The sequence below is a fragment of the Engystomops pustulosus genome, chromosome 1 (assembly GCF_040894005.1).
Source record: "Engystomops pustulosus chromosome 1, aEngPut4.maternal, whole genome shotgun sequence".
Taxonomy (NCBI): domain Eukaryota; kingdom Metazoa; phylum Chordata; class Amphibia; order Anura; family Leptodactylidae; genus Engystomops; species Engystomops pustulosus.
In genome coordinates, this window is record NC_092411.1 from 19,570,806 (window position 1) to 19,586,345 (window position 15,540).

Consider the following 15,540-nt stretch of genomic DNA (forward strand, 5'->3'; position numbering starts at 1 on the left):
CTGGTCCTCACCATCAGGGTTTGATTACTTTGTTACAGCAATGACCTGTCTATAGATCCCATGTGACCACTTTGACCAATATACTGCCCGGGTATATGGCCTGGGTATATGGGCAGCCCAATCATCTGGCTGCTCTGGGGATGTGTCCAGTGTGAGGACACATCCCTAGAGCACTTTGAGAAGCTACAATCCTGGAATATACATCCTGCTGCAACTCATCTCTGCAGGGACAATACATAGCACTTGCTGCAGTGTGTCTGCTCTGTGCTTTGCATCAGATTCGGAGTCATTATTGCTGACACTTGGTTCAGATTCTTCGGTGATTATCACTTCTGAGGCTGTAATCATGGTTGCTGACATTTCAGTGATGTCTCTCGGATGGGAGCCCAATTTCTGTTACATATTGGATTGTGACCCGAGTCCTTCTGCTGTTAGTCAAGAAAAAAAGTGTAAAATGTGTCTTTTTTTTTTTTTTCTAAAATCCTGACATTTTGGTTAATATCACGTTTGGTTAATGTCAGTAAAGACTCCTGAGGAGTAAGTTGTCCTGATATATATATATATATATATATATATATATATATATATATATATACAGTATAATAGAAGAGAGATGTGGGTGGGGCTGAGGATGATGCCCCTCCCACAACCCTAGGGTCAGACAGGTTACAGCTTTGGGGGTCATTAGATATTTTTGGTTTTAGTGTTACAACTTTTCTATTTTATTCTTTCTGGCCACTGAGAAGGTCTTATGTTGTGTGGGTTGAGTGGTTCTGAAAGATATATAGTATATGGGAGAAGAATTTTATTTTAGAATGGAAGAAAAACTAAAGGTTTTATGGAGGTCAAACAGGGTACGTCTTCTTTGGACTCCACCGGCTAATGAAGCTACGTCCTCATATAGTGTCACCATTTTGCAACTTATAATTGCTGACACAATGGGGGCAACACTTAGGCAATACTAGCGCAGGGGCAGCCTCCCCCCACTCATTTACTCACTAATGAAATGTCCAGTAGTCTCTCCACAGCAATGAAATGTCCAGCAGCCTCCCCATTATAATGAAATGTCCAGAAGCCGCCCCATTATAATGAAATGTCCAGCAGCTTCTCCTCATTCATGAATTATCTTCTAGACTTATGAAATGTCCAGCAGCCTCCCCTCACAAATGAAATGTCCAGCAGCTTCCCCCTTATTAATGAAAGGACATCTACCACCAGGATGAAGGGTTGTAAATAAGCACACTGACATGGTGTGCGCCTCCTCTGGCAGGATTCAATCTTCATTAAGCTTCCTATGCCCTTGTTTTAAGAAAATGCTTTAACATTATGAAAATGAGCTTGAGTGAGAGACAGACAGGGAGAGTAAGTGAGTGAAAGACAGAGAGACAGGCAGGGGGAGTGTGAGAGAGACAGACAGAGAGAACGACTGAAAGAGACAGAAAGGAAGAGTAAGTGGGTGAAAGACAGAGATACAGGTAGGGAGAGTGAGTGACAGAGAGACAGCCAGTGAGTGTGAGACAGACAGGGTTAGTAAGTGAGTGAAAGACAGGGAGACAGGCAGGGAGAGTGTGTGAGACAGACAATGAGATTGAGTGACAGAGAGACAGCCAGTGAATGTGAGTGAGAAACAGACAGGGAGGGTGAATGACAGAGAGACAGACAGGGAGAGTAACTGAGAGACATATAGGAAGAGCAAGTGAGTGAAAGACAGAGAGACAGGCAGGGAGAGTGAGTGAAAGACAGGCAGGGAGAGTGAATGGGTGACATAGAGACAGCCAGTGAGTGATATACAGAAAGGGAGAATAACTGAGAGACAGACAGGAAGAGTAAGTGGGTGAGAGACAGGCAGGGAGAGTGAGTGGGTGACATAGAGACAGCCAGTAAGTGATATACAGAAAGGGAGAATAAATGAGAGACAGACAGGAAGAGTAAGTGAGTGAAAGACAGGCAGGGAGAGTGAGTGGGTGAGAGTGGGTGACATAGAGACAACCAGTGAGTGATATACAGAAAGGGAGAGTAACTGAGAGACAGACAGGAAGAGTAAGTGAGTAAAAGACAGGCAGGGAGAGATGGATGCATAGATAGAAACAAAAAAAGGCCAAGTCAGCACAATGTTGTAAAATCCTAAAAAGAATGGGTGCAGGGCCCACAAGTCATGGCTAGACCTCCAAATGCATAAAAGTAGAAAGGCAGGCAGCACTCCAAGTTCCAATAGAAAAAAGTGGGTGAATTTATTAAAAGTGCGGCATAGATGCATAGATAGATATGTATTATTTTTTTTGTTAAAGAGCATGCTTTATCTTTTGGTGTGTGTGCGGCCGTGCGCCGCTATTCTCTATGGAGGGAGGAGGGGTCACCTCCTCTCCAGCACACGGCGGTATGCTCGCACGGCAGGCATACCGCGTGTGAATGGACCCATAGGAAAGTGCTACAACATTCTTTATTATTCTTTGAATTCTCCATAATTTTCCAGATCTCTGCTTGCTGTCACTGAATGAGAATTCTCCTGTCTCCATTCAGAGGTATTGACCCTGTACATAGCTAGTCCTGCTCTCAGCTATATACAGATTCACTGCCTTTAGATGGAGACAATTGTATCCAGCCTAGACAATGCTCTGTGAGCTAAACAATGGGGCACATTTACTTACCCAGTCCTGTCGCAATCCCCGATCCAGATGGTCCGACGAAGATGAAGTCCTGCATATCCTGCATGTGTCGCTTCCCCGCTCAGGTCCGCCGGAGTTCACCTTCTTCTTCCTGGTGCATGTAAGTGCATTGTCTTGCGACACAATTTAAATGTTAATTCCCGCGCTCAGGCCTGCCCCCCCCCCCCCCGATTTGTGTTGCGTGAAAGCAGGCGCCGATTGCATGCGCCACAATCCCCTTTTAAATGCAGCGCAAAATGGTAATTGTCGGAATATCCAATGTTTGTGCGGTCCGCGCACCCTTATGAGTAAATGAGCCCCATTATGTCAGTCTGGTATCCAGGCTGTGTAGCTCACAGAGCATTGTCTAGATAGGATCCACTTCTCAGCTGAGAGCAAGACTAGATATGTACAGGGTCACTGCCTCTGAATGGAGACAATGGGATCTAGTCTAGACAATGCTCTGTGAACTAAGCGCATCATCATCAGCAGCTGCACAGATCTTTCTGCAAGTGTCTTACAATGTATCAGCCTGGAGTCCAGGCTGTTTAGCTCACAGAGCATTGTCTATAGTCCTGCTCTCAGCTGAGAAGTGGAGACAATTGTATCCAGTCTAGACAATGCTCTGTGAGCTAAACATCCTGGACTCCAGGCTGATACATTGTAATACACTTGCAGACAGATTTGTGCAGCTGCTGCTAATTTGTTTAGCTCCCAGAGCATTGTCTAAACTGGATACAATTTTCTTCACTCAGAGGCAGTGACCCTGTACATTGTGAGTCCTGTCCTCAGCTGAGAAATGGAGACATATTGGGGAAGATTTACTTACCCGGCCCATTCGCGATCCAGCGGCGCATTCTCACCGGTGGATTCGGGTCTTCCGGCGATTCACTAAGACAGTTCCTCCGACGTCCACCAGGTGGCGCTGCTGCGCTGAAGTTCACCGGCCTATTCCTGGTGAAGGTAAGCGCGAGTCCCGTGACACTTCTTTTAAAAAAATGTGCCGGTTTTTCCGAATCTGTCGGGTTTTTGTTCGGCCACGCCCCCCGATTTCTGTCGCGCGCATGCCGGCGCCGATGCGCCACAATCCGAACGCATGCGCCAAAATCCCGGGGCAATTCAGGTACAATCGGCGCAAATCGGAAATATTCGGGTAACACGTCAGGAAAACGCGAATCGGGCCCTTAGTAAATGACCCCCATGGTATTGGATGCCCTTACTATAGTGGTATCACGTCCATCTTGATACATCCTCGCAATGTTGGAATCCGTCTTTTATAAGACTTTGTATATACAAGTATAAAATACTCAGAATATTTGGTCTCTCCCTCTCCCAGCACAGTACAGGTGCTCCTATGTGTATTATATATCGGGCGCAGGTTCCGGGTTGTGGTTAATTCATTACAGGAGTTTGTTTTGCTTTGTGTATCTTTTGGCGTTCAGTGGTTTAGAAAATCACGGAAACGTCTCTTAGAAACTCCAGGTCTGATACAACATGCGACAACTCTCCGCCTCGCTCGGGGGGCCGCACCTTCTCCTCCTGTCATATTCCCCAATTATCTCAATCAGCAGATTCTGTAAATTATGAGAAATAAACTGGATGTACAGTGAGTTCAGTCTTCTGAGGCTCTGAACAGTCAGTCTTCTGTGTGCCCAAAGGTTAAACTGATCCCCCAAAGGCCCCAGCGCTAAATCCATTACCTGAAACGTAGCATTTATAATAGTGGGGGTAGAGGGGTCTCTGGGACCCCTGAGCACCAGGAGCTGCTGCTACCTCTGCACCCCCCAGTAGCTTCACCCCGGACTATGAGTACATGTGGTGAGAGGTTTCACCTGCTTTCAGGATGTTAATGTCCTGAGCCGAGGGAAACCAGTCCGGCCGGTTTTTCTCTTGTGTTTTGCCATCTGGAAACAAGGAGAGAATATTCACTTCTCATGTTCTGTTTCTGAAACCAAGAATAGAATTTTTGAAACTAAAGAAGCATATTATATCCGAAAGACAATTAAAATAAACTCCTCAATATTGAAAGCATCACAGCAGATTAAAAAAAAAAAAAAAAAAAAATATATATATATATATATATATACACCACCACTAGGGAGAGCTCAGGAGATTACTACATACTGTATTTACAGCCACCACTAGGGGGAGCTCAGGAGATTATTACATACTGTATATGCAGCCAACACTAGGAGGAGCTCAGGAGATTACTACATACTGTATATACAGCCACCACTAGGGGGAGCTCAGGAGATTACTACATACTGTATATACACCACCACTAGGGGGAGCTCAGGAGATTACTACATACTGTATATACAGCCACTACTAGGAGGAGCTCAGGAGATTACTACATAGTGTATATACAACCACCACTAGGGGGAGCTCAGGAGATTACTACATACTGTATATACAGCCACCACTAGGGGGAGCTCAGGAGATTACTACATACTGTATATACAGCCACCACTAAGGGGAGCTCAGGAGATTACTACATACTGTATATACAGCCAACACTAGGAGGAGCTCAGGAGATTACTACATACTGTATATACAGCCACCACTAGGAGGAGCTCTGGTGAATACTACAAACTGTATATACAGCCACCACTAGAGGGAGCTCAGGAGATTACTACATACTGTATATACAGCCACCACTAGGAGGAGCTGAGGAGATTACTACATACTGTATATACACCACCACTAGGAGGAGCCCAGGAGATTACTACATACTGTATATACAGCCACCAACAGGGGGAGCTCAGGAGATTACTACATACTGTATATACACCACCGCTAGGAGGAGCTCAGGAGATTACTACATACTGTATATACACCACCACTAGGAGGAGCCCAGGAGATTACTATATACTGTATATACAGCCACCACTAGGGGCAGCATAGGTAATTACTACATACTGTATATACATCCACCACTAGGAGGAGCTCAAGAGATTACTTCATACTGTATATAAAGCCACCACTGGGGGGAGCTCAGGAGATTACTAAATACTGTATACACAGCCACCACTAGGAGGAGCTCAGGAGATTACTACATACTGTATATACACCACCACTAGGGAGAGCTCAGGAGATTACTACATACAATATATACACCACCACTAAGAGGAGCTCAGGAGATTATTACATACTGTATATACAGCCACCACTAGGAGGAGCTCGGGAGATTACTACATACTGTATATACACCACCACTAGGGGGAGCTCAGGAGATTACTACATACTGTATATACACCACCACCGGGGGAAGCTCAGGAGATTACTACATACTGCATATACAGCCACCACTAGGGGGAACTCAGGAGATTACTACATACTGTATATACAGCCACCACTAGTAGGAGCCCAGGAGATTACTACATACTGTATATACAGCCACCACTAGGAGGAGCTCAGGAGATTACTACATACTGTATATACACCACCACCGGGGGAAGCTCAGGAGATTACTACATACTGTATATACAGCCACCACTAGGGGGAACTCAGGAGATTACTACATACTGTATATACACCACCACTAGGGGGAGCTCAGGAGATTACTACATACTGTATATACAGCCACCACTAGTAGGAGCCCAGGAGATTACTACATATTGTATATACACCACCACTAGGAGGAGCTCAGGAGATTACTACATACTGTATATACACCATCACTAGGAGGAGCTCAGGAGATTACTACATAGTGTATATACACCACCACTAAGAGGAGCCCAGGAAATTACTACCAAACTTGCTACAGAGATATTCTGCCCTGTACATGTTAACCCCTAAATGACTTGACCTTGTAGAATTTCTGCTTTATTTTAGTACTGTTCTTTATTCAATACATTCTTGGAATCGATTGTAGGTCCTCCATGGATAACTGCAGATGATTCCCTGTTATTCTACGCCAGGAGTGGTGATGATGATGAATAGTTACTAAGGGGTTAAAATGTATAATTTTGCACATTGTTTCATATCTCTGAACCCCCCTCCCCCTCAAAAATACTTACCATTTGTGTCTATTCAAAACCTTGCCTCTCACTCAATCTTCCTGCCTGTCTCTCACTCACTCTTCCTATCTGTCTCTCTGTCAGTCACTTACTCTCCCTGCTTGTCTTTCTGTCACTGACTCTCCCTCCCTGTCTCTCTGTCACTCTCCTTCCCTGTCTCTCTGTTACTCACTCTCCCTGCCTGTTTCTCTGTCACTCACTCTCCCTGCCTGTCTCTCACTTACTCACTCACTCTCCCTGCCTGTCTTTCACTCACTCTTCCTGCTTGTCTCTCTGTCACTCATTCTACTGTCAGTCTCTCTGTCACTCACTCTCCCTATATGTCTTTCTGTCACTCACTCACTCTCACTGTCTGTCTCTCTGCCACTCACTCTTTCTGCCTGTCTCTCACTCGCTCACGCACTCGTCTGTCTCTCTGTCTCTCCATCTAACCACACACACATAAACATTTTATGCTCACTGCCTATAGTAACCAATCAAAGTTCAGAGCTCATATTAATGACCTGTGGCAAAATATTAACCAATCATGGCTCAGCTTTTAGTTGCCACAGCATCAGCAGCACGCCACAGCATCAGCAGCAGACAATGGCTCCTGTAAGTGGTGGGTAATATATGTATTTTGTAAAGCGCCGGGGTAGACTTTGATACAAATCTCCCATGCCCCTCTGTGCCCGCTTGCGCAGTGGCAGCGCTTCTCACCTGTCCTCGTTCCTCCCTCCGAGCCGTCGGCCATGAGCGAGCGTTCCTGGCTCCTAGGCTCCAGTGTGGCTTCAGCAGATTTAAAGGGTCAGCGCACTGTTAATTGGTGCTGGACATTTCCCAGAATACTATTTAAACTGGTCTCTCCCTGCACACCCTGCCGGATCTTTGTGCCTCACAGCCTTAGAAAAAGCTTTTTCCCATGACCTTTGCGATTAGTGTGATTTCCCGTTGTGACCCCGGACCTGTTCCCGTTTACACTCTTCCACTGCCAGCCCTGACCTTCTGCTTTGCCTCTGACCCTGAATCTTTGCTGCCTGTCTTGACCTCCTGCCTGTACCCGACCATGAACCTGCCTTCCGTGTTTGTACTTAGTCTTCGCAGCCACTCTGGACAAAGTCGCACCTGTGGAGCGACCTGGTGGTACCACGCCACTACGAGTCAAACCCACTTTGCGGCGGCTCTGGTGAAAACCAGGTACCACTTAGATTCCGCTCCCAGATGTCGGCTTACGTCATCGTCCGTGGTGCTCCAGTGGGCCCACTACCCCTGGAGCCTGACACTTCTATGTTTACTTCCAATGGATAGAAATCCCCTTTAAGGCGGAGTATTACTTATGGCGACCTAGAAATAATCCAGCACTTGGAAACCATGAAGGAAACCTGAAACAAGAAACTATTTACACATGAGAATAATAAATCCCCCGAGGGGCTGGTAACACAAATGTCAACAATACAAGCATTGAGAGCATGGATATCATTGTGAGGCCGTGGAGGGGAAGGGATACAGAAATGTGCACAATACAAACAGCCCAGGGGCAGAACACTGCACGTCATCCCTCAGTTAAAGGTACACAATCCCTTTAAAGCAGGTCTCTAATAGACAAAAAACGAAGAAACAGCATCACTCACGGCCATGGATGTGTTTGCTATTACATCTCAGGAATATCAGACGCTTCCCATGGACACGAGCGGCGCTATTTCTTCTTTTGTAGTAATAATAATAATAATTCCTTTATTTATATAGTGCACACAGATTACGCAGCGCTGCACAGAGATTGTCACATCAGTCCCTGTCCCCAATGGGGCTCACAATCTAATCAACCTACCAGTATGTTTTTGGAGTGTGGGAGGAAACTGGAGGACCTGGAGGAAACGCAGACAAACAGAGAGAGAACATACAAACTCTTTGCCGATGTTGACCCTGGGACTTTCATATAAGACTGCGGATTAGTGATGAGGATTGTCTCTGGAGAGATGTGCAACATCCCCCATTGGGGCCCAGAATACCGGAGTGGCTGACGGTTGCGGCCTAGGCACGCTGATATCACGGTGCTTGGTATGGGGACCGGAGGGCTGTCCTACAGCCTGGCAGGTCTCCAGCAGGTGGTGTGTGCAAGAAATATGGAGTGAGAGGCTGCGGTACTGGTTCTCCCTTGGGCAACCCCGGAGTGTCTGTAAGATATGTCCTTGGGTAATGGATGGGGAAGCCCGTGGTGGTTACAGCCGTATCCAGGGATCAGATGGAGGCAACGTTGTGCAAATCAACGTACAGTTCTTAATTCAACTTTAAACCGCAGGCAATGGCCAAACAAGCAGTAGATTCAGCAAGCTGGTGAGCTGGTGGAGATAGCTGGTCCGCAGAAAGGTTGTTCACAGCCTGGTAGTGGCTTCAGGCTGGGCTGGTAGAGATGGAGCTGAGTCCAGATGGTGAACCTCTGCTGTGGGGCTTAAGTCTCCTGACTTGCCCGGGGTGCTAGGCAGTGGCCTGAGGCACCTGTGCTTCCTGGTATTAGGACACTGGCTGTGGGAGCTCTGACATGTGCTGTTCTCTCTTCTGCTTTACTAGAGCTGACATGTGCTCCAAGATGGAGTCTCTCGCTCTCCTTGACTCTGCAGACCAAGACCCTGTGCTCCCACCCACTAGGGGATTTTATACTCCCTTGGTCAGGTGGTAGCACTCTCCAATCAGCTTCCAGCTTGCTTTACAATATCACAAGACATTTCATTGGACAAGAACATTTCATAGTGTTAACTTTTACCTTAACAAGCAGTGGCTACAGCTACAATTACTAAGGTTACCTAGCAGTAGCTTCTGGATGAGTTGCACAGGGTCACCAGATAGACCCTGACAAGGAGAGGGCGCTATACGCAACAACCACCTTGCCTATGCATCGGCAGGGGTGTTGCAGATGTATAATCACACCTTTGTGTATATTGATATTAGCAGCAGGACTGTTTTACATGGATTTATAATCTGGGATTGTGGCTTTTTTGAGAACACTGGGGGTGTATCCTCACACTGTTGTGCTCTGTGCTCTCTGCAGCCAGTGTTAGGTATTGTCCCCTTTGTGCATGTAGTTAGTAGCAGCAGAACTGTGATATATGGATTTATTTATTTTCAAGGATTGTAGCTTCTCCAGGAGCACTAGGAGAGTGTTTTAACCATGCTATGCACTTAGCTATCTACATTGTACTACGCCATAGCCCCAAACCCCCTCAGCTTTTAGTAAAAGCTGGTCCATGCTTCTGGTTGAATACTACAGCAGTTACCCAGTGCATCTGGAGAAGTTACAATTCAAAATATAAACACATATTTCACAGTCCTGCTGCTACTAAAAACAAACACAAAGTTATGATTACAAATCTCTCCAGAGGACAATACTTCACTTTGGTTGCACAGAGCACAGCAGTGTGAGGACACACCTTCAGTGCACTTGGGGTAGCTAAAATCCTGATATATATCCTGATATATTTTTATAGTCCGGCTGCTACAACACACATAGCGGGAATGATAACGATTCAGGGACAATATCGAACACTGGCTGCACAGAGCACAGCAGTGTGAGGACATGCCTCCAGTGCACTTGGAGAAGCTACAATCTAGCTGTAAAGCCATATATCACAGTCCTGCTGCTACTAACAACATAGACAAAGGTATAATTACACATCTCTCCAGGGACAATACCTGGCACTATCTGCAGTCTCCAACAGCTAACACATTCCCCGTAAGTCTTAACCCTTTCACTGGCCGGTCCATACGGTATCGTACATGTCCAGTAGGGGAGGCACTTCAATAGTCAAGGAGATATCTGACACAGCCTTGATCTCAGAGCCTGTACCCTTGATACATTGGGTAATTGTGTAACTTTCCATTCTCCAGTGGATACAAATCTAGAAGAGGCGCGAGGCGCGAGCCATCACCTTACATGGGGAGAGGAGGCCAAATTTATGACTTTGTTCTTCTTTCATAGAGCACAGCACTATATTTATACACTATGAGAAGTGCTGACTACACTGTAACGCAGCCGCAGCAGTCAGCGACATTGTTTTACATATTTTTTTTTCTTTAAATTTTGCTTTTCCAGCTTTTTTCTAGTTTTGTGATGTAAGGACGAGGCAGCGAGCGCAGAGCGTGTGATCTGGATGAGCGGAGCTGTCCTGACGAGACATAACGGCGATCCTGCTCTATAGCAAGACTAAGCACGCCGCACACAGGGATTGCATAAGACATTAGTGATTCATAACTGCCTCCTATACAGGCGGCCCCCTGCCTTATCACTACCTTATGTGAACTTACATAAAGATTGTAGATAATTGTTTTGGTTTATAGGAAGGTTCCAGTTTTATATAAGTCAAATCTATGTAAACAAATGTAAATAAAATGTATCCCAGTTCTCAAGATCTCTGCATGATGTCAATGAATGAAAACGCTCCAGTCTCCATTCAGAGGCAGTAGCCCTGTACATAGCGAGCCCTGCTCTTAACTAGGAAGTGGAAACAATTGTATCCAGTCTGGACAATGCTCTGTCAGCTAAACACATCAGCAGCAGTACAACTCTCTCTGCTGGTTTGTTACAATGTATTAGTATGGAGTCCAGGCTGTTTAGCTCACAGAGCATTGTCTAGACTGGATACAATTGTGTCTCCACTTCTCAGCTGAGAGCAGAACGCACTGGGGCACATTTACCCGGTCCTGTCTTGTTCCAAGAAAGTGCATTGTCCGGCCAGAATGCACTCTGGCCGCGATTGACTAAGATTGTGCGCTCGATATCCTGCATGTGTCGCTTCCCCGCTCAGGTACGCTGGAGTTCGCCTTCTTCTTCCTCCCAGACCCAGAGGGGGCACACACCAGTATGTCATTGTGCTGGGTTTACAGTCCTTCATCCTGGTGGTAGATATCCTTTAAACTAGACAACAAACTTTTTATCTGAGCATCCGACTTGTGAGGATATGGCAGAGTATAAGACTGTCTACTGTGGTAATCTTCTTATATTTGTTATCCATGGACTCCATCCTTCCTAAAAAAATAAACTAGTGCTTACCTTGTCCTGTGCTGCAGCCCCCCAGACCACCTTGCTATTTTATCCCTCCTTTTGGACAACCCCTTTTAGGTACTTTCACCAAATCTGCACCAACGCCAAAAAGCGCCTGATGAAAAACATAGCTTGTCCAGCAAGAAACAAACTCCCTTACACGGCCAAAGCAATAGAAAAACACCAACAACATGGCTTAATGTCAAGGGATAAAAAAAACAGAGTCTGAATTTTTTAAAAACTTTTTTACATTCGTATTGGTCTTGAATCCCAGGAAGTCCGGATGCGACAGAAGGACCGGACAATGCGGCTTTGATTTTTCCGGCATAACATTATCAATACAGAGAATAATAAAGGAGCGTGCGGATTGTTGGTTCCAGTGCCAGGGCAAGCCGAGCCAGGACGGTGTGTACTGAATAACACAGGCGACACCCTGCCTGTTCCCGGTACTGAGAAAACACCAGGGACACGTGCAGAAAGAACGGCGCCAAAACACACGCAATGTTATAAGATACAACCGCATGCGCCACCTACAGGGCAACAAGGGGTTAGGCCGCGCCATGTCTGACATAAAAGGGTGGATTTTTATGGCTCTGATGAATCTACAAAATAGCAACAAAAATCTCTTTCTTTCTCCTGTACAGAGCTTCTATCCAAATATACGTGTCCTCGCAGACTTCTCCCTATGCTCCTTTCTCTCTCCCTCTCTGACCTACTGCTCCCCGAGACATCTCTATAACTCAGCTCCCTAAGAAACCTCTCATGCAAAGTGTTTACGATTTACCCCCGGTCCCCATATATCACACAGACTGCTCCCCATATATCACACAGACTGCTCCCCATACATCACACAGACTGCTCCCCATACATCACACAGACTGCTCCCCATACATCACACAAACTGCTCCCCATACATCACAAAGACTGCTCCCCATATATCACAAAGACTGCTCCCCATACATCACACAGACTGCTCCCCATACATCACACAGACTGCTCCCCATACATCACACAGACAGCTCCCCATACATCACACAGACAGCTCCCCATACATCACACATACTGCTCTCCACACATCACACAGACTGCTCCCCATACATCACACAGACAGCTCCCCATACATCACACAGACTGCTCCCCATACATCACACAGACTGCTCCCATACATCACACAGACCGCTCCCCATATATCACACAGACTGCTCCCCATACATCACACAGGCTGCTCCCCATACATCACACAAACTGCTCCCCATACATCACAAAGACTGCTCCCCATATATCACAAAGACTGCTCCCCATACATCACACAGGCTGCTCCCCATACATCACACAAACTGCTCCCCATACATCACAAAGACTGCTCCCCATATATCACAAAGACTGCTCCCCATACATCACACAGACTGCTCCCCATACATCACACAGACTGCTCCCCATACATCACACAGACAGCTCCCCATACATCACACATACTGCTCTCCACACATCACACAGACTGCTCTCCACACATCACACAGACTGCTCCCCATACATCACACAGACTGCTCCCCATACATCACACAGACAGCTCCCCATACATCACACATACTGCTCTCCACACATCACACAGACTGCTCCCCATACATCACACAGACCGCTCCCCATATATCACACAGACTGCTCCCCATACATCACACAGGCTGCTCCCCCCACATCACAGAGACTGCTCCCCATACATCACACAGACCGCTCCCCATATATCACACAGACTGCTCCCCATACATCACACAGACTGCTCCCCATATATCATACAGACTGCTCCCCATATATCACACAGACTGCTCCCCATACATCACACAGACTGCTCTCCACACATCACACAGACCGCTCCCCATATATCACACAGACTGCTCCCCATATATCACACAGACTGCTCCCCATACATCACACAGACTGCTCTCCACACATCACACAGACCGCTCCCCATATATCACACAGACTGCTCCCCATACATCACACAGACTGCTCCCCATACATCACACAGACTGCTCCCCATACATCACACAGACCGCTCCCCATATATCACACAGACTGCTCCCCATACATCACACAGACCGCTCCCCATATATCACACAGATTGCTCCCCATACATCACACAGACTGCTCCCCATACATCACACAGACTGCTCCCCATATATCATACAGACTGCTCCCCATATATCACACAGACCGCTCCCCATACACCACACAGACTGCTCCCCATACATCACACAGACTGCTCCCCATACATCACACATACTGCTCTCCACACATCACACAGACTGCTCCCCATACATCACACAGACCGCTCCCCATATATCACACAGACTGCTCCCCATACATCACACAGGCTGCTCCCCATACATCACACAGGCTGCTCCCCATATATCACACAGACTGCTCCCCATACACCACACAGACTGCTCCCCATACATCACACAGACTGCTCCCCATACATCACACATACTGCTCTCCACACACCACACAGACTGCTCCCCATACATCACACAGACTGCTCCCCATACATCACACATACTGCTCTCCACACATCACACAGACTGCTCCCCATACATCACACAGACTGCTCCCCATACATCACACAGACTGCTCCCATACATCACACAGACTGCTCCCCATACATCACACAGACTGCTCCCCATACATCACACATACTGCTCTCCACACATCACACAGACTGCTCCCCATACATCACACAGACTGCTCCCCATACATCACACAGACCGCTCCCCATATATCACACAGACTGCTCCCCATACATCACACAGACTGCTCCCCATATATCACACAGACTGCTCCCCATATATCACACAGACTGCTCCCCATATATCACACAGACTGCTCCCCATACATCACACAGACTGCTCCCCATACATCACACCGACTGCTCTCCACACATCACACAGACCGCTCCCCATATATCACACAGACTGCTCCCCATACATCACACAGACTGGTCCCAATACATCACACAGACTGCTCCCCATACATCACACAGACCGCTCCCCATATATCACACAGACTGCTCCCCATACATCACACAGACCGCTCCCCATATATCACACAGATTGCTCCCCATACATCACACAGACTGCTCCCCATACATCACACAGACTGCTCCCCATATATCATACAGACTGCTCCCCATACATCACACAGACAGCTCCCCATACATCACACAGACTGCTCCCCATACATCACACATACTGCTCTCCACACATCACACAGACTGCTCCCATATATCACACAGACTGCTCCCCATACATCACACAGACTGCTCCCCATACATCACACAGACTGCTCCCATACATCACACAGACTGCTCCCCATATATCACACAGACTGCTCCCCATACATCACACAGAATGCTCCCCATACATCACACAGACTGCTCCCCATACATCACACAGACTGCTCCCCATACATCACACAGACTGCTCCCCATACATCACACAGACTGCTCCCCATATATCACACAGGCTGCTCCCCCCACATCACACAGACTGCTCCCCATACATCACACAGGCTGCTCCCCATATATCACACAGGCTGCTCCCCCCACATCACACAGACTGCTCCCCATACATCACACAGACTGCTCCCCATACATCACACAGGCTGCTCCCCATACATCACACAGACTGCTCCCCATACATCACACATACTGCTCTCCACACATCACACAGACTGCTCCCCATACATCACACAGACTGCTCCCCATACATCACACAGACCGCTCCCCATATATCACACAGACTGCTCCCCATACATCACACAGACTGCTCTCCACACATCACACAGACCGCTCCCCATGTATCACACA